Genomic DNA, 26283 nt, shown 5'->3' on the forward strand with positions numbered 1-26283 from the left:
TAAATCCCATTGTGTAATTAAAAGTGGGGTATGCCTGTATACAGCACTATTCCACTTTTGCTCATTTTCATTCTCCGCATGAACAGCTTAGCTGCAGATACGCAGTTTCAAGCAGTGATCTTCACAGGCAGCTGTTGCAGTCAATTAAAGTATGTGGATTGGCATATCAGCTCATACCGGCCAGTGAGAACATCCATTCCTAAGGGGATAATGCTGCCCCTGCTTGGGAGTCACTCAGGGCAGCATTGTAGAACAGGAAATGCCAATCCAGTTTGTAACTGGTAGGAGTGTTGGGCTGAAATATGTTAAAATAAAGACAACTGGTGCAAAAGAACTAAGAGGCTGCAGAAAGTGTGAACCATTATATCTAGGACTTTCATTTTAAGATACTCTTTAAGGTTTGGATACGCTTTAATGTGACCTTTTGTTCTAGGCATAACCTAAGGCAACATAGAAACATATAAATTCCAATTTCATTTTAAAAACCATAGCAATAGACAGCTCCAGTCAGCAGGTTGAAACTACATGCACCAATAACATGGTCTACTGCCTCCCACTAGTATTCTTCACTAAGTGTATTTTTGCACAAGTTATTTCTGCACATAAATCCACAGTCCTACTCTATACCATCTACAGAGGATGTGTACAACAGAAGATAGATCTCACACACTTCATGCACTATGGGATACTACAAAGTGTAAAATCTTATTCATATCAGATATGACATTATATTGCCAAGGGAAGCCAGAGTGAAGAAAGGGATAAAAAAAAGTAAAGACAAAATATGAATGTTTTAGACGTTACCCTTCAGGTTTCCCTTTTTACTATTTATTTCTATGCAAAAATAATGACTCATGTTTTATTGTATTTAGTCTTATCATAAATTACAAGAAAACTTACAAAAAGCATTTTTTTTTTAATTTCCTTACACCCCAATCCCTCCCTCATGCTAATCTAAGTAACTATCCCTCTCCACAGCTAAATACTTGCTGAGTTCTGACATCGGGTCTTCTGGTATTTCGCCGCAATGTTTACATGTGAATGGCTGTCCTCTTAATACTACCTGCACATGTCCATGTGAGTGCCATTAACTTATATGATGTAGAGAGCAGTGGAGATGCTGTCACTAAATTTAACATTTTATTTTGAAGCTGCAAAATAATGGATTCTTAAAGCAGAACTTACCAGTAGCTGAGTGTCACGAACTTAAAACGCTATTTAACTAATTTTTACTCTTCAAAGCAAACTCACCTATACCCTCATGTCTCCATGTTAAATTCTGTTGAGAAATCACTTTGAAACACACCTTAGCATTTCTAGCTGTGGCCATCTTGAGTAAGGGCAGATTATTCATGTAACATTTACATGCATGAGAGAATGTCCATGAAGAAGACTCTAGCCTAGGTCAGAAATCAGGAAGCAACTGAATAAATGTAAAAAAATAAATAAAAAGTAAATACCTGCCCATCTTTTTACTAATGCTAGCAGCATAAGGATTAAAAATAATTGATCAAATGTTGATTGAGAGAATTTAGTTCCACTTTTTTACTATTTACTAGACATGTGCATTCGTTTTCGTCCGAATGCGTTTTCGTCCGAATTTCTGGTATTTTCGTTTTCGTTTTGTCAAACGATAACGAAAGCACAGAATCCGAAAAACGAAAGATCCAACATAAATAAATGCTTTATTTTCGTTTTCCTTGTTACAACAGTTCGATATAGAATAGGAGATTCGACATGACTCTGACAATAACAATCTGTGTCTATAGAACCTGTGGTCCAATGTGCCTAACCCTTACCTCTATTAGTCCAAGATTATATAGAGAAAATATTTGACAGAGAAAAAAGATTTGACAGAGAGAAAAGATTCTGCAAGTTACTGTTCTAAAAAGTGTTTGGGGACCTGGGTCCTGCCCCAGGGGACATGTATCAATGCAAAAAAAAAAAGTTTTAAAAATGGACGTTTTTTCGGAAGCAGTGATTTTAATAATGATTAAAGTGAAACAATAAAAGTGTAATATTCCTTTAAATTTCATAGCTGGGGGGTGTCTATAGTATGCCTGTGAAGGGGCGCATGTTTCTGGTGCTTAGAACTGTCCCTGCACAAAGTGTCATTTATGCAGGAAAAAAAGTCCTTTAAAATCACTCGCAGCTATTATGAATTGTCGGCTCCCGTAATACAGAGAACACTCATTGAAAGTCATTGATAAAATAAATAAATAAATAAATAAAAAAGCGTGGGGGTCCCCCAAATTCAATTACCAGGTCCTACAGGTCTGGTATGGATATTAAGGGGAACCCTGCGTCAATTTTTTAAAAACAATTCCCCCTTAATATCCATACCAGACCCTTCAGGTCTGTGACGTATGGGTGACCCCGCCCCCCTCTGATGTAACGGAAACCTGCCTGTGTTACATCAGAGGGGGGCGGGGTCACCCATACGTCATGGGGAAGCCCAGGTTTCCCCTTGCGTAAGAGGGGGGCGGGGTCAGGTGATGGGTGGCCCCGCCCTCCCCATATAACAAACGTCAGGCCACCGTGGAGACAGAAGATGGATGGATTCACTGCGCTGGATCAGATCAACCATCGCTGGAGAGATATCATCCGTCGCTGGATAGCAAGAGTGGATTACCACCGCTGGAATCTTTTTTTTATTTTTAATAAAGGAATTTTTCAAAAGTGTGTTTGTCTTATTTAACAATTTTTTTACACTTTCTTTGTGAAATGGTAGGAGTACTTTTGTACCCCCTTACCATTTCAAACAGGGGGGGGCGAGATCTGGGGGTCCCCTTGTTAAAGGGGGCTTCCAGATTCTAATAAGCCCCCCGCCCACAGACCCCCACAACCACCGGCCAGGGTTGTGGGGATGAGGCCCTTCTCCACATCAACATGGGGACAAGGTGCTTTGAGGGGTCACAGACCCCCAAAGCATCCTCCCAATGTTGAGGGCATGTGGCCTGGTACAGTTCAGGAGGGAGGGGGGCCGCTCTCTCATCCCCCTCTTTTCCTGCGGCCTGCCAGGTTGCGTGCTCGGATAAAGGGTCTGGTATGGATTTTTAGGCGGAACCCCAAGTCAATTTTTTTTAATTTCAAGAAAGTTTTATTGTATTTTCATAGTTAAACAGAATAACATTGGCTCAATTGCCATAAAGATACATATAACAGTAATGCGACCATTATACATGTACCACTAAACAAAAGAAAAACGTGTAATTGAGACATATAGAATATCATGAGAGAGCGATACAAAAAGCAAAACTTAACCTATTCATGAACACCCTCAAGAATGGTCTAAACTGATAGGGGAGAACACCCCGATACAGATCAATCAGGTTCAGGAGACCAGAAGTATGACAAAATCGAGAATAATAATCAAAAAAAAAAAAAAAAAATGAGAAAGAATTATAAAAAACGGGGGATCCGGTAGAAGGCCCCAGAGCGATCCCCGAGAGTCCAGGCCCCCCCACCCCAGTGGGAGCTAACTGTGTGAGGGCCTAGGACTCCCAGAGACCACCCCGACACCCCCCACCACACCCAACCCCTACTGGAAGAGTTTGTCCACACAACTGGCCCCCCGGGCCCCAAAGTCAAAGATAGAAATTTGAACTATATGTACTTCTAAGAAGTAGGTCAGATCGTATTCCCCCAATGCCGTAACCAGCCTCTGACCTTCAAACATGCGTGGGTGCCATAACAAGTATAGTAGAACAAATGGAGAGAGGGGGAAAGATACCCCCCTAGAGAGAAAAGAAGAAAACGTGGGAAAAGAAAGAGCGAAGAGTAGGATAGAAACGGAAAGGGTAGAACTTGTGTATCTACAGGAAGAATCAAAGACAAATCAACAGGACAAGCCTGGTCTAAGGGGAAGGTGGCAATAAGCGGCCCATGGATCCCAGGTGATATAGAATCTCTCAACCTTATCATTCAATTTAGCCACTAGGTGCTCCTGTGACATAATCCAAGAGATTTTCCTTTTACAACACTGGAAAGAGACCGTAGGCTTTTTCCAGGCCTTCGCTATCGTAGCCAAAAAGTGTTCCCTGTGACACTGCGCTATCCCAAAAAACAGAAAAAAGCTGCTCACACAATCACAAGGATAAAACAGTGAATAGTAAACAAATATCAAATCAAAGTGTAGCGCTTAACAGAGTGATGAATGATCTAATTAGTACATCATCATACAATTTAACCCAGACACCTTAAGTGTGAAATTTCTCAATAATATATAAACATAAAAATAAAATTACAAATTCGAAAAAACTATAAATGAATTAAAGTCTCTATATGAAAAATTGATCCAGTCCAAACGTGAAATACGGGTCACCATCCACCTTCTTAGATGAGACTAGCATGCAGACACCCTGTGATATTCCCGTCACCTTTAGAAATAAAGGCTTACCGGATATTATGGATCCAAACGAATATACATTCGAAGGATCATGCAGGCTTATACATTTAGAAACCAAGATCATAGATGTAAATTTTCAGGGAAGTAACAGGTCAGACTCCTCATGTGGTTGTCCCAACTAGTTGTTAAATCCACATCGGTACACTCCAGCTCAAAATGTTGAACTCATACAAAGGAAAATAAGGAGCCACAATAGTGTAAATCCGTTTAAAAGAAAAAAATTTAATAAAAAGTAATGAACTCACATGAAACCAAAGAAATCAAGCGCTTAATCCATAAAAATAGAGCGCTTAATCCATGCTGTAGCACTATTTTTATGGATTAAGCGCTTGATTTCTTTGGTTTCATGTGAGTTCATTACTTTTTATTAAATTTTTTTCTTTTAAACGGATTTACACTATTGTGGCTCCTTATTTTCCTTTGTATGAGTTCAACATTTTGAGCTGGAGTGTACCGATGTGGATTTAACAACTAGTTGGGACAACCACATGAGGAGTCTGACCTGTTACTTCCCTGAAAATTTACATCTATGATCTTGGTTTCTAAATGTATAAGCCTGCATGATCCTTCGAATGTATATTCGTTTGGATCCATAATATCCGGTAAGCCTTTATTTCTAAAGGTGACGGGAATATCACAGGGTGTCTGCATGCTAGTCTCATCTAAGAAGGTGGATGGTGACCCGTATTTCACGTTTGGACTGGATCAATTTTTCATATAGAGACTTTAATTCATTTATAGTTTTTTCGAATTTGTAATTTTATTTTTATGTTTATATATTATTGAGAAATTTCACACTTAAGGTGTCTGGGTTAAATTGTATGATGATGTACTAATTAGATCATTCATCACTCTGTTAAGCGCTACACTTTGATTTGATCTTCGCTATCGTAGTTTTAGCTCCCAACAGTATGAAGTAGGCAAGTTTCTGTTTATGTTTGGATAGGTTGGGTATGTATTGATAGAGAAGAGCTACATTTGGATTAGGATGTACATTGGTATCGGATACTATGTTGATGGTTCTAAAAAATTTCTGCCAAAAAGAACGGATATGTGGGCATGACCACCATATATGTATCATAGTACCCTCCAACTCGCAGCCTCTAAAACATAGGGGTGAAGTACCTGGGAACATCCGTGCCAATCTAGCTGGGACATAATACCAACGGAATAAAATTTTAAGGCTGGCTTCTATTAATGAAATATTGAAAATACCTGTAAAAGAGCGTGTGGCTGCCTGAGACCACTCAGTTGGGGACCATGAGCTTCCCGTGTCTTCCTCCCATGCTCGAGCGTAAGTCGGCTTTCCCATCCTCGTCAGGAGCGCTGTGTAAATCAGAGAGATGCCGCCTTTCTGGTCTGTAGTATTGACACACCAGTGTTCGTAAGGCGTAATGGAGGGGGGTGTCCGTTGATCAGACCATATTGATTTTAAAAAATGAGATATTTGGGAAAATCTGAATAGTTCCGTATCCGGCATTTCCAGTTTCTTTCTACAGTGAGAAAGGGTCAGGGGACCCCCCGGAGAAAGAAAGTGGCCTATGCGGTATAGCCCCTTGTCAGTCCACCATTTAAAAGCCTGAATGTTCAACCCAGGAGGGAAATTGGAGTTGTTAAATATGTGGGCCAGCGGTTTCAGTGGAGAGGTCAGAGTATTACGTTTGAATAGCTTTGAACAGAGGGCTACAGAGTGGGATAGTGTAGGTGACATGATGGCTGGTCGCACCTTCGGGTTGCACCAAAGAAGGAAGTCTATAGTGTGAAGTGGGACTGCTTTCCTCTCCATAGAGAGCCAATCCGGTTTTGTACCTTTGGAGAAGACCAGAGAGATCTGCGACAATTGAGCTGCCAAGTAATAGTTCCAAAGATCAGGGAGTCCCAACCCGCCTTGAGATTTTAAGCGAAGCAAATTTCTAGATGGGCATCGGTAACCCTTTTTCCCCCAGACAAAGCGAATGATCTCAGATTGTAATTTGTTAAGGAACTGTTTTCGAATCGGAATGGGAAGAGAGTGAAACAAGTACAGAGTACGGGGAAGTAGCGTCATTTTAACAGCATGTACTCTACCTAGCCAGGACAGACCACACCTCGACCACTGTTCCAGATCTCTCCTACAGTTGGTTAACATAGGGGGATAATTTGCATTAAACAGATCTTTGATGTTAGGAGTTAGTTTGATCACCAGATAAGAGATTTCTTTGGGAGCCCATACAAAATCAAAGTTTCTAACAAGCTGCAGAAGGCGGTCCGGAGGAATGTTAACGTTCAATGCCATTGATTTATGCATGTTAACTCTAAGTCCAGAAATCCCACTAAACTTACCCAACACCTTATAGATCATCGGTAAAGAAATTAGGGGAGAGGTAATATACAGAAGAAGATCATCTGCATATAATGCACATTTATGAATCTGGTCCCCACATACCACCCCCCGAATGTCAGGGTTTGTCCGAATAGCTATCGCTAATGTTTCTATTGCAATTGCAAACAGCAGGGGGGATAGTGGACAGCCCTGTCTAGTACCTCTTCTAATGTGGCATGGAGCAGAATATCTACCCATCAATCGTATTTGTGCTGAAGGAGTGGAGTAAAGTGAATTTATTAAATTAAGGAAAGAAGGGCCAAATCCCCATCTGTGCAGGATATCCGATAAATAATCCCAGTCGATCGAGTCGAACGCTTTATGTAGATCGATCAAAAGAAGGAACCCTTCCTGGGGGGGACCTCCATCCCATTGGGAATTGAGGAGAGAAATGACATCGATGGAACGTCTTATCTGGTCCGGACCCTGTCTCCCGGGAATAAAACCCACCTGGTCTCTATGTATGTATGAGGGAATAAAGCTCGCAATCCTATTGGCCAATATCTTAGTCATAATTTTAATGTCATTATTAATGAGAGATATAGGGCGATAGTTTCCCACATCACTTACGTCCTTTCCTGGTTTGGGTATTACCGAAATATAAGCCGAATTAAGGTCTACACTCAGAGGTGACCCCTTCCTAAGGGAGTTGAAAAGGGAGACCAGATGAGGTGCTAAGGTGGAGCTAAACTTCTTATAGTAACCCGTAGAAAAACCATCTGGACCGGGGGAAGAGCCTGTTTTCAGGGAGTTGATTGTACATAACACTTCTTCTTGGGTAAACGGGGCTTCCAGGAGGTCTTTGTGATCAGTAGTAAGGGAGGGCAGTGGGAGGGAATCTAGGAAGGTCTTCCGAGTCGATTCCGAGAGACTGGGTGTCTGTTCATAAAGTTTAGTATAAAACTTTAGGAAAGCCTTCATTATTTTCTCTGGATTCTGTGATAACTCCCCTGATGGCAATTTAATTTTAGGAAAGGCTAAGATGCGTTGTTTGGGGCTTAGTTTAACAGCAAGTTTGGAGCTGATCCTATCTCGTTGACTATAGAATCTAGCCCCTGTCCATCTGAGATGTCTTTCTGCTGCTGTCGTTAAGTGTAAATTTAAAAGGGTCCTAGCCTTATCTAATTGAGCTAGGGAGGCCGGAGTAGGGTGACGCTTGTGAAGCCTAGCCAACGATCTGAATTCATTAGTCAGCTTAACCGTGTCAGCTTTATGTTCCGCTCTAAGTTTTGCCGATAATTTGATTATGTCTCCTCTAACTACTGTCTTATGAGCCGCCCAGATAGTCATAGGGGACACGTCATCAGTCGTATTGTTACGGAAATAGTCTTGAATAAAGCCCTCAATAACCGAACAATGGGCCGGTTCGCTTAAAAGGGATTCTTGTAGACGCCAACGAGGTGGGGACCCCGTCCCCATTGGCCTGTTTATACTCAGAGTGACGATGGAGTGATCAGATAATGGAGTATCCACAATCTTTGAGCAATTGACAAGGGAGATCGATGTGGGTCTGACAAATATGTGGTCTATCCTGGCCAGAGTATTATGGGGTGCTGAAAAGTGTGTGTAGTCTTTTGTATGGGGGTTGACTTCCCTCCAAATGTCGATCAGTCCTGCTGAGTGTAGTGATTGGGCGATCCTAGCGCTTTGTTTAGGTGGATGTCTGGGTTTTTGACCGCCATTACCAGATATGTCCAAGGAAGAATCAAAAGCAACGTTCGAGTCCCCCCCAAGGATGATAGTACCCCTAATATGAGGTTTAATCTTATGAAGTAAGGAGTCAAAGAAAGCCCTCTGCCCTTTGTTGGGGGCATAGTAAGATATAAAAGTATACATCTCTCCATCAATCTTCCCCGATACCACAATGTATCTTCCCAGTGGGTCCGATACAGTCTCATGGTGTGTGAAATTAACATGTTTGGCCAGGCATATGGCCACCCCCTTTGTTTTGTTCAAAGCGGAGGATAGAAAAAATTGGGGGAAGTGTTGGTGGAGAAAGGTAGGATTATATGAAGCTGGGAAGTGAGTCTCTTGTAATAGGAGAACGTCTGCATGCATAGATAACTTTGGAACATTTTCCTGCGCTTGACAGGGGAGTTAAGTCCCTGAGTATTATGAGAAAAGATTTTGAGAGTGGGAGCTGAAGTGGTGGGGCTAGGCATGAGATATGTGTGTAGAGGCTAGCTGATAGGCTGCATTCTTACCCGTGTAGTGAAATAGCACTACTTGGAGGAGTAGGCGCAAAGTGGGAGACGACTCGCCGGGGCATGGGAAGGAAGACCACGGTCTGCCACGTATCCAGGCACTGTAAAATTGAGCAAAAGAGAGGAGCCATAGAAAAGAGGTGAAAAAAGGAAGGAAAGATAGAGAAGGGGAAGAAAGAGACAATGTTAAAAACACCAGTGTAACATCAAATGTATTCATAGGCCGTAACAAAAACGTCTCCCCATGAAATCTGGGGTCCCCAGACCCCTGCCCACCCCACGGACGGAAAGTGTTGGTCATTCCGCCCCCGTAATCTAAGAGGACCGGTAAGTCCTAATAATAGGACCACCAGTATAGTTCCCAAGGGCACCAGAGGTGCTCTAGAAACCTGTCGGAGGTACATTGGGTCCACTACAGCCCCAGAAACCGGAGAAATAAAACAAGGAAATGAGAGCTAAAACAAAAGCCCATAAGAACACTCATAGGCAGAACGTCCCTGAGAATAAAAACAAATCTGAAATATAACTAACCACCAGTAATGAAACGAAGAAAATTGAAAAATACAAATAACAAATAACAGAACCCTGTTACTGGTCCCTGTGATTGCAGTCAAGAGGCCTACTCAGTAGGTCTATACACTCCCATATCCCCCCCTCCCCCTAATAAGGCCCCGACAGAGCAGCCCACTCCAGCCGGGCATAGGGCTGGGTCAGGCTGTCCCTCACAACAGCAGGGACCCCGTTCGCCAAACCCCCCCCCCCCCCAGTAATTGCCAACTGAAAAAGTTATGCCCGCCTGTCCCAAAAACCGTGGATCCTGACGGGGAAAACTCAGAGAAACATATGGAAAGAAGAGAGCAATAAAATGAACCCCAGGTTATGATAAATACAATCAAAAGGAGTCCTGTAAAACTGTAAATTAACAGAACTCTCACAACCCACCCACCCCCCCAACCCCCAAGGGCCAAGGCCCCTCAATCACTCCCCTGTACCCCTCCCCACCTGAGTCCCCCAGTTCAATAACAATGAAAAAAAAGGGGGCGTGGCTTGGAGCCGGGACAAGATGGCCGCATGTTAGAATAGCTCCGTCCGCGGGAGTCCTATTGCGCCTTATTTCTCGGAGCCATCACCGTATTCCGATGGGGAAGTCACGGGGACAGCGCTCGCAGTCTCGCTCGCGCTCCCCGAGGAGCACCGAAGCCCCGACGGGACGAGGTATCCCGGAGCTGTTCCGTCCCCGATCACGCGAGGCCGAGGCTTCACCTCCGGCCTACCCGGAGGCCGCATCCCCACCCAGGAGCACACCGCCGGCAGACACCCCCCCACGACCGGATGGCACGCTGAGCCCACACTGCAGACAAACCCTCACTGTAGCGGACCTCCGAGATGTAGCCGCAGACATCAAGAACTCCCTCTCGGCGGCTATAGGAGAGCTCCGCAGGGACATACAGGCTATGCATACCAGAGTCACTGAGGTGGAGGAGGGAATGGCCCGCCATGACTCGGCCATCAGGCAGCTGCAGCATACCTCTTCATCATATAACGCACAGCTGAGGGATGTGAACAGATATATGGAAGACCTCGACAACAGGGGACGCCGTCACAACTTGAGGGTAAGAGGCATCCCCGAGAATGTTGACCCCGCTCATTTGACCCAGGCCACTACACAGGTCTTTAATGATGTCCTAGGCAGACCCCCAGACACCCCCCTGGAATTTGAACGTTTGCATAGAGCCTTGAAACCCAGGGGCAGGGACACAGACCCCCCTCGAGATGTTGTCTGCTGCCTAGTGAAATTTAAAACTAAAGAGGAAATTCTGAGAAGAGCCAGAGACAGACGGCAGCTGCTGTTCCAGGGCACAGAAGTAAAGATTTTCCAAGATCTATCGCCAGTAACTCTACAAAACAGGAGAGACCTACGTCCCCTCCTGGAGGTCCTGCGCCGTAAAGGCATTCCCTACAAGTGGAGATTCCCTTTTGGTCTCTCAGCGACTGTTGCGGGACGCACCGCCATCTTGAGAGTACCTGAAGAACTAGGAAGATTCTGCGATGCGCTTCAGTTACCTCCGGTTGCTTTACCTGACTGGTACAAAGCCTTCCGTACCGACCATCTTCGCAGATCTGATTCAATGGACACCATCCCTGAAAGAGATGATTTTCATATCAGACGGCGCAGATCATCTTCGCCAAGCCCGCATCAGCAAAGAGCACGCGGCGACAGGGCCTACGATAGCCCTACTGCCTCACCAGCCCACAGGCGAGCTCGACCTGACGACCCGTAACTCACCGCTACTTTTCACTTTTCCAGTTTGCAGGTTCCTGCACCTTTGTCTACTTTACTCAGGTTTCTGACTAGGTCCCGATGCATTTTGACGGATCCCCCCTCCCTCCCTCCCAATCTGGAAGACTGGGGGTACACTGGAACTGATTGACTATATTGTACACTATACCGTACACCCCCGTTTTTGGTTTTTGTTTTTGTTTTGTTTTTTCCTTTATTTTTTATTTTTCCTTTTTTTTTTTTTTTATGTCCCTATTTTTGCCTTGATTAGCGGTGTGCCCCTCTCTCCCCCCTCCCTAGGACTCACGGGTCCCTCTTGCCGTCAGCTACCTTTTTGTAATCACTAAGCCTGATCAGCGGCCATGATCGGATGGCGGTTATCGGGAAAAGTCCTCAGGCTGATTGGTTGGTTCTATCATTGATACTGTTGGGGGGGGAGGAGCGGTCCCCCACTCTGATGCAGCCCCCCTCTCCCCCTCGTCTCCCCCCCTTTTTTTTTTTTTTGTTTGTTTTGTGATCCCTCTCTCTCTCACTCTCATAGCAGGACCCTTCCACAGATCAGGTTGATACATCCAGCCACCTCGAAGAGGTCCTCTCCCATGGTTCGGCATGTGATTGGTTATCATATGACACTGTTTTGTGACTGCTATAGGCAATGGGATCTCTTTGAACTGCTTAGCTGATTCTGTGGGGGGTGGGGGGGGGATGGGGGGAGGGGAGGCGGGGGGGATCGATAGGTATATGTCAGGATGTGCATGAGACGGACCATTCTGTTGTCTGCTGCCTAGTGAAATTTAAAACTAAAGAGGAAATTCTGAGAAGAGCCAGAGACAGACGGCAGCTGCTGTTCCAGGGCACAGAAGTAAAGATTTTCCAAGATCTATCGCCAGTAACTCTACAAAACAGGAGAGACCTACGTCCCCTCCTGGAGGTCCTGCGCCGTAAAGGCATTCCCTACAAGTGGAGATTCCCTTTTGGTCTCTCAGCGACTGTTGCGGGACGCACCGCCATCTTGAGAGTACCTGAAGAACTAGGAAGATTCTGCGATGCGCTTCAGTTACCTCCGGTTGCTTTACCTGACTGGTACAAAGCCTTCCGTACCGACCATCTTCGCAGATCTGATTCAATGGACACCATCCCTGAAAGAGATGATTTTCATATCAGACGGCGCAGATCATCTTCGCCAAGCCCGCATCAGCAAAGAGCACGCGGCGACAGGGCCTACGATAGCCCTACTGCCTCACCAGCCCACAGGCGAGCTCGACCTGACGACCCGTAACTCACCGCTACTTTTCACTTTTCCAGTTTGCAGGTTCCTGCACCTTTGTCTACTTTACTCAGGTTTCTGACTAGGTCCCGATGCATTTTGACGGATCCCCCCTCCCTCCCTCCCAATCTGGAAGACTGGGGGTACACTGGAACTGATTGACTATATTGTACACTATACCGTACACCCCCGTTTTTGGTTTTTGTTTTTGTTTTGTTTTTTCCTTTATTTTTTATTTTTCCTTTTTTTTTTTTTTTTTTTTTTATGTCCCTATTTTTGCCTTGATTAGCGGGGTGCCCCTCTCTCCCCCCTCCCTAGGACTCACGGGTCCCTCTTGCCGTCAGCTACCTTTTTGTAATCACTAAGCCTGATCAGCGGCCATGATCGGATGGCGGTTATCGGGAAAAGTCCTCAGGCTGATTGTTTGGTTCTATCATTGATACTGTTGGGGGGGGGGGAGCGGTCCCCCACTCTGATGCAGCCCCCCTCTCCCCCTCGTCTCCCCCCCTTTTTTTTTTTTTTTGTTTGTTTTGTGATCCCTCTCTCTCTCACTCTCATAGCAGGACCCTTCCACAGATCAGGTTGATACATCCAGCCACCTCGAAGAGGTCCTCTCCCATGGTTCGGCATGTGATTGGTTATCATATGACACTGTTTTGTGACTGCTATAGGCAATGGGATCTCTTTGAACTGCTTAGCTGATTCTGTGGGGGGTGGGGGGGGGATGGGGGGAGGGGAGGCGGGGGGGGATCGATAGGTATATGTCAGGATGTGCATGAGACGGACCATTCTGTTATTAGAAACAAGGGGGATGGTTGGACATTTGTTAGCTTCTTACATGTTACATGTTCCTCTTGCTTCCATTTTTTCGTATGTAGCACTGTTCCATGGCTTTGTACTATTATTGAACTTCCTTTGTTCGGTTTTCTTTATGCTGCCGTTTTACTTTTACTATTATGTTTATCTCAGGATATACAGTTGTGCTGTTATAATTCACCATCTTTCCCCTGCTTTTTCACGATAGCAGGCTCCTACTATACTTGCAGTCATCTCCCAAGGACTCCCGCTGGACTGACCCCGAAAGGACTACGACCCGGACACCCTTCCACGCACTCCCACAACGGACGGACTCTCCGACTGTTGACCCATTCCGTACTCACCGCATTAGGTTAGGGTAAGGTAGCTGTGCTACGCCACCCTCCGGCTTTTTCTTTTCTCTTCCTTGTTCCCTTTTCCTCCCCTTTTTTTATTATACATTCCCTTTCTCTATTTCTCCCCTTGTCCCTCCTCCCCATTCCCTCTCTTACCCACCCTTCACCCCCTCGTCCCCGGGTGTTTCTCTCCGGCCTCCCCTAAACCGCACATCCTCCTACGAGGGGAGGATCTCCTTCCTAGCGCTAGACCCACACTTCCTTGCTTGCACAGCCCCCCACTCGATCTCGATTTGGGGAGCCCGCATTGCCAAGCGCAAAGCCTGAACACACTACTGCACGCAATCTTGCCTGCTTCTCCCCACACAATTATGTCCAACTCCACCCCTACCCCGGGCCCCTCCACTCTCAAAATCTGGTCGCAGAATGTGAAAGGCTTGAACATCCCCGAAAAACGTAGCCAAGTCTTAAACCTTATCTCCAAACAGAAAGTAGATGTGGCATTCCTACAGGAAACACACTTCCGCACGGGACAGATCCCTAACTTTATAAGCCGAAAATATCCTACAGCTTACCATTCTACAAACCCCTCTGCAAAAACCAAGGGGGTCTCAATTCTCATCGCTAGACACGTCCCATGGCAGCTAGAAGAATCTATTATTGACCCAGATGGAAGATACGTCTTCTTGAAGGGTACCATATATAACAAACCAGTTACGCTAGCAACCATATACAGCCCTAACACGGCTCAGGTGAGCTTTTTCCGAAAAGTCGCGGACCTTCTCACAAACTTTCAGGCGGGTTTGACAGTACTGGGCGGCGACTTTAATGTAGTGCTACAACCCCTCTTGGATTCCTCGTCGGGGACGTCCTCCCTTCCCTACAGCTCTTTGCGGCAGGTCAGAACCTTATTGCAAGCTCTTGCACTACACGACGCTTGGCGCACTTTACATCCCTCCACGAAAGATTACACTTTTTTTTCCACACCACACAATAGATATTCCAGGTTAGATTATCTGTTCCTCTCCCAAAGAGATTTGCCTCTGCTCCAATCGGCTAGGATAGAACCACTTCTCATGGCAGACCATCACCCGATCTCAATGCTCCTTACCTTCCCGATCCAACATAATACCACAAAAATTTGGCGCCTGGACGCATCCCTCCTTTCCTCCGAGACAGACATCAATGCTATTTCATCCAGCCTAAATCACTATTTCCAGGAAAATATGGTCCCCGGGATATCCCCTATTACGGTATGGGAAGCGCACAAATGTACCATTAGAGGGAAGTTTATAGAATTAGCCGCATTACGGAAAAAAGCGAACCAAGCCCGTATCTCCGATTTAGTCCATAAAATTCAACAACTGGAACGAGCCCACAAACACTCTTTAGCGCAGGCCACGCTTCAAGATCTGACTGAGACAAGAAAGCTCTTACAGGAGACGCTGAATCGTAAAACTCACCGTAAATGTATTCTTAATCAGAAACTGTTCTATGAACAGGGAAATAAAAATGGTAGACTCCTGGCCCAGGCCATCCGCACCAAGCGCATCTCCACTACTGTCCACACTATAAAGGACCCAGGGGGCACTGCACACACATCCTCGGCAGATATAGCGTCCCAATTCGAAACGTATTACAAGAACCTATACAACTTGCACAGCCCATCTTCTACTCATTCGACCCAAAGACACAGGGATATGCTCCTTACTGATTTCTTGGATAAATATAGTCCCGGGAAAATTTCCGATGACTTGGCCTCTGAACTGGATAATCCGATTTCAGATTTGGAGCTCAGTCAGGCCATCAAGCAACTAAAGCCAGGCAAAAGCCCAGGACCGGACGGTCTTTCTGCCCCGTACTACAAGGCTTTTACAGAGATCCTCACTACGCCCTTTCTGCAGGCCTTTAACTCCCTTAGCAATTCAGAAACTCCATTCCACCGGCTTTTAGAAGCCCACATCACGGTCATCCCCAAACCAGGGCAGGACGCTTCCTCAGTCACCAGTTATAGACCCATTTCCCTTCTTAATTCAGACATCAAGCTCTTTGCCAAAATACTGGCCAACCGCTTGCTACCACTCCTCCCCTCTCTTATTGGCAAATATCAGGTGGGCTTTGTCCCTGGCAGGGAAGCCAGGGACAACACTACCAAGGCCATTAACCTACATCATTGGCTCACATCCCGCAATGAAAAGGGATTTTTTCTGTCCCTGGATGCGGAGAAGGCATTTGACAGGTTGGCCTGGGACTACCTAGCTGCTGTACTCCAACACTTAGGCCTACCCAATAGACTGATGACCTTTATTTTGTCCCTTTATACTACCCCCACTGCGAGCATCAGAGTTAATGGCCACCTGTCAAATGCCTTCCCCATCCGAAATGGAACGAGACAGGGATGCCCTCTGTCCCCTATTCTGTTTATCTTGACGCTTGAGCCCCTCCTCCGACGCTTACAATCCAACGACGACATTAGGGGAATCCAGGTGGCGGGGCGCACTCATAAGTTAGCGCCATTCGCGGACGACATCCTTCTGTTTCTCAGCGAGCCGTTAACGTCTATCCCGAATGTGCTTAAGGACTTTGAAACCTTTGGCAAGCTCTCCAACTTGAAAATCAATTTTTCAAAGTCTGATGCGCTAAACATTACTCTGCCTAACGAATTAGTTTCTCAATGTCAAACCGCATTCCCCTTCTCCTGGAAACAGGAGGCTATAACATACTTAGGAATTCAACTCCCCAAGCATTTATCCACTTTATACTCCAAAAACTTCCTCCCGCTGTCACGCTCTATCACCGAAGACCTACGGAGATGGGACAAACCCCACTTCTCTTGGTTTGGCAGGGCAGCTATTCTCAAGATGAATGTGCTCCCTAGAGTCCTGTATCTTCTTCAGACAATTCCCATCCAACTCCCTGCCTCCTTTTTTATGCACCTTAAGCGTGCGTTCACGAAATTTTTATGGAAACATAAGCGTCCAAGAATCAGCTATAGCCAACTTACGAGCCCTAAAACCGTAGGGGGCATAGGTCTTACGGATCTCAAACTATATTCCCTTGCCTGCCAAATGGTCAGAATTTTTGATTGGTCAGCCCATGGGTCAGATAAAGATTGGGTCACTATAGAAAACGCTTTCTCGAACCTACCCATCAACCACACACCCTGGATTCCCCCTCCCTCTGTTCCTAAGGCCCTAAAAGAACACCCCCTAGTGTACGCCACCCTAACAAACTTTAGAGAAGCTTGCAAAAAATTCAATGTCTCTTCCAACCCTGGGCCCCTCACGCCTGTTCGGCTGAATCCCGCGTTCCCTCCTGGCATGTCCGCGACCTTTCTCAAAAATAGCTGGCCACATAAAGAAATGTTTGCGCATCAGTTCTACAACAATGGGGAGATCTTGGACTACTCTGCACTCCCGACAGGAGGGGATCTCCCCCCCATACCTAAATGGTCCTACTTTCAAATACGCCATTTTCTTAAACAGGTACATAGAGAAGCTGAGTTATCTAGGCGGCTGACACCTTTTGAAACCCTCTGCTCACAGGCATCTCCCCAACGCCACCTTATTTCGGTGACCCACTCATTCCTCTCCCAGTCCAAATCACCAAAAAATTGGAAAGCATGTATAGCGTGGGAAAGAGATCTGCAAATGGAGATCTCGGAAGAGGAATGGGAAAAGATCTTTATCATCACACATAAAGGCTCCCTGAACGTGCATACCCAAGAGAACAATTTTAAACTTATTTCACGGTGGTATCGAACGCCGGCTCTGATAACCAAATTTAACCCAGAAATCCCTAACAAATGCTGGAGGTGCCTTGGTGCTGATGGATCCCTACTACATATATGGTGGTCGTGTCCCCGGATCCAGGAATTCTGGACCCGGGTGCATGACATAGCTAGCTCTATTACTGATCTCCCTATCGAATTCACAGCTGCCCGCATGCTCCTACACCATACTTCAATCCCAAACCGCTCATATACGCACTCACTAGGCTTACATCTACTCAACGCTGCCAAACTTTGCATCCCTATCCATTGGGGATCTTCCACTGTCCCTTCCACCACTGAATGGTTACAAAAGGTGGCAAAGATAGCTGAGATAGAGGAACTCATTTATATTGCTAAGGATGCCCCTCATAAATTCGCACAGATTTGGGATAGATGGATGACCTTTCAAAGCAGTAACCCCTTGAACTTCGGGGCCAACATGTCTTGTCCCGTACGTACTGGGTAATCGCCTGTCGGATTTAGAAGAACCCCCAGCCCCAACTCACACTGTCCGCTTGGCCTCAGGTTCCTATTTCGGATAGGCTGCTAGGTTGCTTTCTTTATCCCAACCTCCATTCTGCGCATGGACAAATGGGGGAGCCCGGAGAGAAAACCCCCTTCCTAACCCATATACCCACCCTCTACCCTCCATCCACTCTTTTGCTGTTCCCCTACCCTTGTTCTTCCTTCTTTCTTTTTGAGTTCACCACCCCCCCGCATGGGGGTTCGGCCTTCGACATTGACACAGACTTCCACACACAAGGACGGTTACCAGCCTCTGATTGACGGAGTGAACCCCTTCCCAGTCCCCTACGCCTCTATTTTGACCGAAGTTTTATCACCCACCCACCATTCCCCTCTTTCATACTCCGGGACATAGCCCGATAGCCCTATTGCGATGGACGACTGAACATCCTCGAACCGATTAATTTGCCTATGCTTAGCTACCCCCCTGACGCTCATTGGGATTGCATCCTTAAAGAGGAAATGAAAAGGAGTTGAGACGTAGGGGTTGTAGCACTGTGTGAAATTTGAACAGGGGATGTGGGGAAGGTCTCATCTCCGAGTTCCACTTCAAAACGAAGCGCTTTACGCCTGTTCACCTGTACGAATACTTACTTTGTTATTGTCTGTAATATTGACTTGTACTTCATTTGTGTAGTACATTAAGTATTGCTTGTTACACTTTTTGTTTCTTTGAAATTCAATAAATACTTTATGGAAAAAAAAAAAAAAGGGGGAAAAAAGGAAGGATAAAAATTGGGAAGTACAGGTAAATGGCCCTGAGCCAAAGGAGGGAGACTCAGAGAGGGTCACTGGATGTTTCTGGAAGTGGTCAAAAATCCAGAGAAAAAAGGAAGTTTCTGGCAAAAATCAGGAACAATGATCCATTCTTCTGTAGACGAATCTGCATCAGGGCGGGAGATTTTCCTTGGAGCGTTTGGAGTGCTGTTGTAGCCAATTTGGTTGTAGAGGACTGGCCGGAGGAGGCCTCTTTGAAGAAGCCGGAGTCCCTCTGATGGTTTGCCTGGAGGCTGTGTCCTGAGGAATCAAACCCAGCTGAAGTAAAAGTTTCTCACCGTCAGCAAATGAGGAGAATCCAAGATTCTTATTCATATAAGAGAAGTTAAGGCGCAGAGGAAAAGACCACCTGTATGGAATCTGCTTATCCGCCAGAATCTGAAGTAGGGGCTTGAGAGCACGTCTTTTCTGTACCGTATAGGGTGACAAATCTGTGAAAATCAGAATTTTATGTCCCAGCAGTTTGAGGTTGTCTGAGAACCTGGCTCTTTTCATAACCTCTTCCTTTACAGAGTAAAAGTGTGTTTTGACAATAATGTCTCTAGGGAGGCCATCTGAGCGGGGAGGCTGTAGGGCCCTGTGTGCTCTGTCGAGTTCCAGACGTTGTTCAGCAATATCAGGTATTAGGTCCTTAATCAGTTGCTTCACAGCAGCAGGGACATCTTTCTCAGTTTCGGGGAGTCCCCTGATCCTAAAGTTATAACGTCTCGATCTATTCTCGAGGTCGTCAATTTTTGCGTATGCGGTTTCGAGCTGATCCTGCAGATCCTGTAATCTGGCTGTATTCTGATTAATTCGTGCTACTGCCTGATCTGCTTTCTTTTCAATAGTGTCAATTCTCACCCCAATGTGCTGCAAATCAGAGTCTATGGATGCAGAAATCTGTGCCGCATTGTCTGCCAGGCTTTTGGCTAGAAGCTGAGAAAAAGCTTTCATCATAGAGGGAAAGTCATTAGGAGCAGGGGCTGCAGTATCTGAATCAGCATGTGAGAGAAGCATGCCTGTGTGAGGATCCAGCATGGGGGTGGAAGGACAATCCCTGTCCATTCTGCTTAGTAAAGATTCTGTGGATGCTGGAGAGGCTGCCTGGGGGAGAGGAGGAAAGTCTATACCTGGGGAGCACGGAGGGGCCAGGTCTTGGTCAGCTATGGACTCCGCAGCGAGGTCCGCGCTATGTGCTGTCTTGTGTCCTGCCGCCGCCATCTTGGCATAGCTGACAGGAATGGTTTGCGCTGACATCTGCCCCAGGAGATTTCGCCGCGGATGCGAGGCCGACATCGATGGATTCCGGGCGGTCTCATCTATCCGCCTGGCCCGGTGGTGATCGTCGTGGGACGTTCCGAGGGCTCCGGTGTTCAAATTGGGGCCGTGGTGGAGCGGAGCTCTAGTAGCCAGCGGCCATCTTGTGAGCTGCCGCGCATGCGCCTCGTCAATTTTTTTTTTAATTTGACGCAGGGTTCCCCTTAATATCCATACCAGACCTGAAGGGCCTGGTAATTGAATTTGGGGGACCCCCACGCTTTTTTTAAAATGTATTTATTTATTTTATCAATGACTTTCAATGAGTGTTCTCTGTATTACGGAGCCGACAATTCACAATAGCTGCGAGTGATTTTAAAGGACTTTTTTTCCTGCATAAATGACAATTTGTGCAGGGACAGTTCTAAGCACCAGAAACATGAGCCCCTCCACAGGCATACTATAGACACCCCCCCCCCCCCTTACGAAATTTAAAGGAATATTACACTTTTATTGTTTCACTTTAATCATTATTAAAATCACTGCTCCCGAAAAAACTTCAGTTTTTAAAACTTTTTTTTGCATTGATACATGTCCCCTGGGGCAGGACCCAGGTCCCCAAACACTTTTTAAGACAGTAACTTGCATATTAGCCTTTAAATTAGCACTTTAGATTTTGAACGTTGGAGTCCCATAGACTTTAATAGGGTTCTAAAGTTCACACGAAGTATGCTATATACTAGCTCTGTCGAATCTTCTTTATACATTCGACAAACACCATAAGCCTTCAAAGACAGATTCGACCATTTTCATGTGGATTTTTGGACGAATGCAATTTTTGAACGAAAAACGAAATAAATAAAAACGAATTTCAGTAGTAACTAAATAAATTAATTTTTCGGACGAAAATGAAATTCCGAAACAAAATATTTTACTCTGCACATGTCTACTATTTACAGGTATCATATCCCTCATAGCCCTGTATGTTGTGATTGTTAAGATGCCCATTTAATGTTTTTTAAGCTATTGACCCTCATACTGAAAAGTTTTTTTCCCTATGCTAAGGTCACCAGTAAGGTATTTGTATATTGCTATCATATCTCATCCCAAGCATCTCTTCCCCAGTTAGAATACATTTAATGCTTGCAGTCTTTCCTCATAACTGAGGACCTCTAGTCCCTTTATTAGCTTTGTTGCCCTTTGTGGCTTTGGACTTTCTCCAGTTCCAGCACATCCTACTTGAGAACTGGTGCCCAGAACTGAACAGGATACTCAAGATGTGGCCGGAAAAGTGTCTTGTAGAGCAGGAGAATTATTGTTTACCTCTGGATTGAATCCCCTTTTAACCACCTAAGCCCCGGACCAATTGTCAGCATAAGGACCAGAGGTCTTTTTACAATTTTACACTGCACAGCTTTAACTGGTAATTGCGCGGTCATGATATGTTGTACCCAAACGAAATTTGCGTCCTTTTCTTCCCACAAATAGAGCTTTCTTTTAATGGTATTTGATTGCCTATGCAATTTTTATTTTTTGCAATATAAATGGAAAAAGACCGCAAATTTTGAGAAAAATATATATTTTCTACTTTTTGTTATAAGAAAAATCGAATAAACTCAATTTTAGTCATACATTTAGGGCAAAATTTATTCAGCCACATGTCTTTAGTAAAAAAAAAATGTCAATAAGCGTATATTTATTGGTTTGCGCAAAAGTTATAGCGTCTACAAACTAGAGTACATTTTCTGGAATTTACACAGCTTTTAATTTATGACTGCCTATTTCATTTCTTGAGGTGCTAAAATGGCTGGGCAGTACAACTCCCCCCAAATGACCCCATTTTGGAAAGTAGACACCCCAAGGAAATTGCTGAGGGGCATGTTGAGCCCATTGAATATTTATCATTGTCCCAAGGGATTGAATAATGACAAAAAAATTAAAATAAATAAAATGTTTACAAAAAGTTGTCACTAAATTATATATTGCTCCCACATGCCATGCTTATATGTGAAATTGCACCCCAAAATTCTATACATTTTGCTGCTTCTCCTGAGTACAGGGATACCACATGTGTGAGACTTTTTGGGAGCCTAGCTGCGTACGGGGCCCCAAAAACCAATCACCGCCTTCAGGATTTCTAAGGGTGAAAATTTTTGATTTCACTCCTCACTACCTATCACAGTTTCGAAGGCCATAAAATGCCAAAATAGCACAACCCCCCCCCCCCCCCCAACTGACCCCATTTTGGAAAGTAGACACCCCAAGCTATTTACTGAGAGGCATGTTAAGTCCATGGAATATTTTAGATTTTGCCACAAGTTGCGGAAATATTACAAACTTTTTTTTTTTTCTGCTCAAAGTTCTCACTAAATGATATATTGCTCACACATGCTATGGGCATATGTGAAATTACACCCCAAAATACATTCTTCTGCTTCTCCTGAGTATGGGGATACCACATGTGTGGGACTTTTTGGGAGCCTAGCCGCGCACGGGACCCCGAAATCCAATCACCGCCTTCAGGATTTCTAAGGGCATTCATTTTTTTATTTTACTCCTCACTACCTATCACTACCTATCACAGTTTTGAAGGCCATAAAATGCCAAGATGGCACAAAACCCCCCCAAATGACCCCATTTTGGAAAGTAGACACCCAAGCTATTTGCTGAGGGGCATGTTGAGACCATTGAATATTTATTTATTTTTGTCCCAAGGGTTTGAATAATGACAAAAATAAAAATAATTTTTTTTTTACAAAGAGTTGTCACTAAATTATATATTGCTCACACATGCCATGGTTATATGTGGAATTGCACCCCAAAATAAATTTTGCTGCTTCTCCTGAGTACAGGGATACCACATGTGTGGGACTTTTTGGGAGCCTAGCTGCGTACGGGGCCCCAAAAACCAATCACCACCTTCAGGATTTCTAAGGGTGCAAATTTTTGATTTCACTCCTCACTACCTATTACAGTTTCGAAGGCCATAAAATGTCAAAATACCACAAACCCCACCCCCCCAAATGACCCCTTTTTGGAAAGTAGACACCCCAAGCTATTTGCTGAGAGTCATGTTGGCTGAACAAAAAAAAGAGATTGATCGGTGGTTATGCCCACCATTAGAATACCTCCCTTCATCCACCCACTTCTAATGATGGGCATACATGCACCATTTATATATGCCAAAGCATGGGGGCATCCTGCCACAAAAAAGTTATGCCACGTACACACGGTCAAACTTTTCCACGGGCAAGCCCCCTGTCGGAATTTCGACCGTATGTAGGCGGCATTGGAGCAAAATCGCTCCTCCGCCCCTGCTGCCCCCATGCTTCGGCATACATGCTCTTTTTTTTAACTGTAGTGGTGAAATCACCTCCTACATCATTGTAGTCACGGCTTTATGTATTGTGGGAGCAAACGCTGTTGCTGTCAAGATAAATAAATCTGCGCTGCAACTGAATGGCGTACCTGCTAAGCAAATTATGGTTAACGTTAAAACAAAGTAACATTACAGTATAACAGTAAAACCTTACCATACCATACCTGCAAAGCAAATGCCAAAAAAAAACTGTAAAAAATAAACACAACCTGTGCCTAAAATATATATATGCCGAAGCATGGGGGCCTCCTCCCGCAAAAAAAAGTTTTGCCGCGTACACACGGTCAAACTTTTCCATGGGCAAGCCCTCCGTCGGAATTTCAACCATATGTACGCGGCATTAGGAGCAAAATTGCTCCTCCTCCCCTGCTAACCCCATGCTCTTTTTTTTTTTTAACTGTGGTGGTGAAATCACCTCCTACAGCACTCGATTCATGGCTTTATGTATCGTGGGAGCAAACGCTATTGCTGTCAAGATAAATAAATCTGTGCTGCAGCTGAATGGCGTACCTGAAAACAAAAAAAATGATTAGCAATAAAACACGGTAAACAGTAAAGTATAAAAAATTACATACCTGGAAAACAAGCATGATAAAACATAATAAATATTGCAGAATAGAATACAGTAAAAAAGAGCAACAATAGAGAGAGAAGAGAGAGAGAGAACAATAAAACGACAACTATTTTTGGTTTTTACATTTTATATTTTTTATTTTCCTTTTTTTTTTTTTTACTTTTTTTTTGAGCTGTAAACTGTAACAACTGTAACAGTTCAGGTCTCTCAAAATGCGATGGCATCTTGGGAGACCCTGTGTTAGTTTGCCTATTCTGTGAAATGCTGTACCCTACGCTAAAACTAGTGTGTGGTAGTGTTCAAAACATTCACCAAGGCAAAGACCAAGATTGCCAGGACAGCAAGGACAATAACAACGGGTGTCACACCTATATCCGCGCTTGGTAGACACGACATCTTCTTTGGGCGGTTCGTTGGGTAGGGGTACTCGGGAGGACATAAGGAAAATGCCTCTCATGCAGCCGGCTTACTGCATTTGGTTGGGAATGGTGAGGTGCTGAACCGTCTGGATACAAAAGGTCTGTGACAACCTCTCTCTGGAAAAAAAGAAAAGTTAAAGTCCCGACTGAAGCTCTGTATAGCACATGAGCGTTCAGCAAAGCCAATTAAAATAAGTAAACAGATACTTTTTTGTACCAGCGTCTGGCCTTACGGGTAACTAGCTACGGCGCCAACAACTGGTCATTGAGGTCCACCCATTCTATATTTTTGTTATATTCATGGACACAGAGGGGTTTCTCCACAATACCAGTCGCCGTATGAATTTGAACTGTCGTGTCTGCATGAAGGGAGGTAAGAACGAAAACATTCTTATTATCCCTCCACTTCATAGCGTGCAAATTATTACACCGCAAGCAGGCTCTCTCCTCCAGCCTAAGACGGGAATCTACAGGCCGCTGGGGAAAGCCCCGGCGATTAGGTTGCACGGTGCCACATGCTTCAATCTGATGATCAAACAAATGACTAAACAGTGGCACGCTCGTGTAATAATTGTCCACGTACAAGTGGTACCCCTTTCCGAACAAGGGTGACACCAAGTTCCACACTATCTTGCCAGCGCTGTAGTCAGGGCAGTTCTCCGGCTCTACGTGACTATCTTTACCCTCAAAAACCATAAAGCTCCATGTATAGCCTGTGGCCCTGTCACAGAACTTATAGAGCTTGACCCCGTATCTGGTACGCTTGTTGGGAATGTATTGTTTGAATGACAAATGACCAGAAAACGTAAACAGGCACTCATCAACGCAGACAACTTGATGGGGAGTAAACAAGTCTGCAAAACGTTGGTTGAAGTGGTTTATGAGGGGCCGAATTTTGTAGAGCCGATCGTATTCAGCGCCTCCATGAGGACGACAAAGTTCATTGTCATTGAGGTGCAAGAACCGCAAGATCTGCTCGTATCGTTTCCAGACATGGAGTTAGAGAACACGGGCATGTGGTCAGTCGGATGCGTGGACCAATATTGCCGCAACGTCATGAATTTATGTGTGTCCATGTTGAGGGAAAGGCCCAGAAAGGTCTTAAATTCAGAAACCGTAACTGGTTTCCAATCTCTAGCAAGGGAAGGCAACTGGGGATTAGCGGCGATGTGTTGACCAGCATATAAATTAGTTTGGTCCACAATAGATCTATAGAGATCTTTCGTGAATAAAAATCAAGTGGCGTAAAATCAGCTGTATCCACCTGATTACCGGGTTGGCCAGTGAATGGGGGAAGTAGTGGTGCTGCAGAAGTGGTGGGCACCCAATCAGGATTGGCGAATTCTGCAGGAAGGGCACTATGGGAACGACGGGCCTGCCTTTGTCTTCTTGGTGGCAGCGGGACACTACTTTTGCTTACCACCTCGCCAGCTTGAACTGCACTTATGGGACTCGCCACATCACCACGTGATACTGCAGTGCTGGATGTACGTCCAGGGTGTACTAGGCCGCTGGTGCTTGCCAGTTCACCAGAAGGATGAGCGGCTCTAGTACGCCTCTGCTCCATACGAGGGACCTGCGGTTCTTGCACCTCAACAACATCAGAAGATTGGGGTCCGGTACACCTGACGTTAGCAGGGACCTCATCTTTGTCATCAGAGCTATCTGTCATGGAGCCACTGTCCTCTACAGGATCGTATTCTGAGCCTGAATCTGACAGATCAATGACTTCCTCTTCACTATCTGTCATGCTCAGAAACGTGTAGGCCTCTTCACTAGAGTACCTTCGCTTTGCCATTTTGGGCTCTAAATTTAGGGGTACACTAGTGAGACTCACAGGTAAAAAAGCACCTAGGCTGTCAGCGACTGTATAAAACGCTACCCAAAAAAACTGTTAGCAATCGCAGGTATCAAGCCTGACCCTG

The sequence above is a fragment of the Lithobates pipiens genome, unplaced genomic scaffold (genome assembly GCF_037356315.1).
Source record: "Lithobates pipiens isolate NorthernLeopardFrog02 unplaced genomic scaffold, aLitPip1_a1.2 Scaffold_25, whole genome shotgun sequence".
Taxonomy (NCBI): Eukaryota; Metazoa; Chordata; class Amphibia; order Anura; family Ranidae; genus Lithobates; species Lithobates pipiens.